This window comes from Dipodomys merriami, unplaced genomic scaffold (genome assembly GCF_024711535.1).
Source record: "Dipodomys merriami isolate MVZ:Mamm:240054 unplaced genomic scaffold, mDipMer1.0.p SCAF_454, whole genome shotgun sequence".
Classification (NCBI taxonomy): Eukaryota; Metazoa; Chordata; class Mammalia; order Rodentia; family Heteromyidae; genus Dipodomys; species Dipodomys merriami.
Genome location: NW_027206018.1, coordinates 842,814 through 846,535, shown reverse-complemented (window position 1 = coordinate 846,535; position 3,722 = coordinate 842,814).

Genomic DNA, 3,722 nt, shown 5'->3' with positions numbered 1-3,722 from the left:
CAGCCTTTATTGTATTGAGGAATGTTCTCTGGATTCATAGTTTTTCCAGAGCCTTCTTTATAAACGGGTGTTGGATCTTGTCTAATGCTTTTTCTGCATCTATTGAGATAACCATGTGGTTCTTATCCTTGCTCTTGTTGATGTAGTGAGTTACATTAATTGATTTGCATATATTTAACCAGCTTTGCATCACTGAAGTAAATACTGATTGATCGTTGTGTATGATTTTTTGGATGAAATATTGAAGTCGATTGGACAAAATTTTGTTAAGGTGTTTTACATCAATGTTCATCAAAAAATGGGTTTATAGTTCTCTTTCTTTGATGAGTCCCTGCCTGGCTTTGGGATGAAGATTATGATGGCTTCATAGAAAGAATTCTGTATTGAACTTTCTCTGTCAATTTCATTGAAGAGTTTTTGGAGAATTGGTGTGAGCTCTGCTTTGAAGGCCTTGTAGAATACCTATGTAAATCCATCTGGTCCTGGGCTTATCTTAGATGGGAAGTTTGTTATTGCTCTTTCTATTCTATGCTTGATATGGTCATGTTACTTGATTTATCTTATCTTGGTTGAGTTTCTGCAAGTCAATATTAGCTAGGAAAATGTCCATTTCTGCCAGGTTCTCAAACTTATTAGCATAATGGTTTGAGAAGTATTCCCTTATACTGTTCTGAATATTGGTTGTTTCTGTGGTGATGTTTCCATTCTCATCTTTGAGCTTATCTGGGTCTCTTGTCTTCTTTGTCTGGTAAGAATTGCTAAGGGTCTATCAATATTGTTAAATTTTTCGAAGAACCAATTATTTGTTTTGTTGATTCTTTATATGGTGTTTTTGGATTCTAATTCATTTCATTCTGATTTAATTTTAATTATTTCTTTCCATTTCTTGGATTGGGGTTTATCTTGCTGCTCTTTTTAAGGAGGTTCAGATGTCTTATTAAATTGTTGGTTTCAGATCTCTCTAATTTATTGATATAGGAACTCACAGCTATAAATTTGCTTCTCTGTACTGCCTATTCTGTGTCCCAGAGGAGCTTGTAATTTGTGTGTTCATTTTTGTTGAATATCATGAACATTTGTATTTCCTTTCTAATCTCTTCCATGATCCATTGGTGATTCAACAGTTTGTTGTTCAACCTATATGTGTACAGGACTTCATTTGTAGCTTTTGGTGTTGAGTTGTAATTTTATTTCCTTGAATGCAGTTTCTCGCGCTTTACTGTGGTCTTGTTGGTTTTCTATGTGTAGGACATCTTTAAGTATCTTTTGTACAGCTGGTTTGGTGGAGATATCTTGCTTCAATTTTTCTTTGCAATGGACTGTTTTTATTTGACCTTCGGTTATGAAGGAGGGTTTAGCTGGGATCAGTATTCTTGGCTGATACTTATTTATCTTTACGGCATGGCATACATGATGCCAGGCTCTTGCTTTATTCATCTCTGCTGAGAAATCTGAGGTTATTCTACTTGTTTTTCCTTTAGAGGCGATTGATCTGTTCTCCTTGACAGCTTTAAGGATCCTTTCCTTGGTCTGAATTGATCCTGTGCAGATTACAATGTGATGGTGGGATGTTCTGTTCTGGGCTGGTCTATAGGGGGTTCTAATATCTTCTTGTATCTGAATAGGCCTTTCTTTGCCTGTTTGGGAAGTTCTCTGCTAGGATTCTGTTAAGTAAATTTCCTAGACCATTAACTTCTGTCTCTAGGTGATCCTTTATACCCAGTATCCTTACATTTGCCTTCTGATGGTGTCTTCCAAATATTGAAAAGATCATATTTCTAGGATTTGTCTTGGATAATTGTATGTTCTTTCTCTACAATATCCAGGCTGTCTTCAATCCCCAAGATTCGATCTTCTGCATGGTCTAACTTACTGTCAAGTCTTTCTACTTTGTTTTTTTATTTCTCTTCCTTCTAATTGGTCAGCTTTGATGGCTCCAAATTCTTTGTTGGAGACTTGTTTTACATATTGTTTCAACTTTAATTCCTTAGTTTGGTGTTCAGTGTTTATTCTCAAATCACTTAGTTGATTGGTGATGATTTCCTTGGACTCCAATTCCTTCTGTTGGGCTCCATTCATCATTCCTTTTGTGGTCTCTCTGAACTGTTTCAGCTGTCTGTTTATAGATTCCATGAATGCATGTATTGATCTTCATCTATTCTCATCCCACTCTCTCAATTCCTGTATTATACTTTGATAAGTTTCCTCACATTTACACAATTCCTATAATTCTCCATAATTGTTTTCAGACTTCTAATGTTATCCCTGTATTTCTCTTTGACTGTTCTCAGCCTGCTTATGCAATTCCTGTTTTAATCTTTAAGTAGCTTCCTAATGCTCACAAGATTATGTATTAATTTTTGTTTGCCTCCTCTCGCTCCCTATCATACTCACATTGAGTCCTTAGCAAGTTTTCAATCATTTCATTCACCATGTTTACCAGCAGTTTTTGTAGAACTTTTGATAACTCTCCTCTGGATTATTCATTAACTATTCTGTCACCTGGTTATCATGAATGGGAGTTCGGACACGTGGACTTGCCATTTTTCTTGTGTTCTTCCAGCTTATTCTGCCAATTTGGTATGAAAATAACACTAATTTTGTGCTAGAATACTATTTTAAGGCAAGCATCAACCAGAGTCCTGTAGTTGCACAATCAAAATGGCTTCAAATACAATATAGTTCAACAGATACAATCTATTCAACATCAAACAACCATGGATTAATAAGTTACAAACAGCAAAGAAGGATTTGGCAAACCAGAAATTATTAGCTTTAGGTAGAAATGTGGGGGAAAATAGGACTAGATGGATGTGGACAGATTAAAGGAGAGTTAATATAACCAAGTCCTAATCTCTGAGAGGGAAATGGATTGGGCAGAATGATTGGAGAAATATTTTAAAGAAAAAATGGAAAAACTAAAATTTAAATTTAAGAAGTAAAACACTTACAATTTATGTAAGTTTCAAGAAATGATATTGAGAGAAGAAAAGAATAGGATGAGAAGAAGGGAGGACAGCAAGTTGATATGAAAAACTAAAAAATAAAAAATAATAAATTGGTTGCCAGAAAATTATGTAGGTATAAAGAGATAAGACTGCTCATAAAGAATTTAAGCCTAAGAGGTTGTGAATTGAGTAATAAATTTCTGGATTAATTACGTATGAAATGGGGGATAAGGTATAATAATTGACAACAGGTATATATCTGGGGATGAGCTGAACAGCAATTAAGGCATGCAAAAAAGAAAGAGAAAATATGAAAACAATAAAAAGACCAAAAGTTCAAAAGATATTAAACACACACACGCACATACACCAAAAATAAAAATTATAAGAAAAAAATATTCACAGAAAACACTTTAAAAAATTAAAATTAAAAAAAATCATAAAAGAGTTCTTTGTTTTTTTGAGTTTTTTTGGGGGGCGGGGAATGGAAAAAAACTGTATCGCCCCTGTGTCCATACCAGTCTCTTGGTCGAGTCTCTGGTCTGTTTGTGGTGTTTGGTTTTCCTATGGCTTGATTGGTTTCTTAAGTCAGTTTGTTTGGGCAGGCAGAAAATGCTCTTTGTTAGGCAGGATGTCGTGATCCTCCTCCCAGGTTAGTTCAATGGGAGTGAGATCTGCTTTGAATATTCCAAAAGAGGGAAGTGGGAATTTCCTCTAGTTTGGAGATGCTGTGATGAGTCTAGGTTCTGGGTAGGGTTGAGACCTTTCATCAAA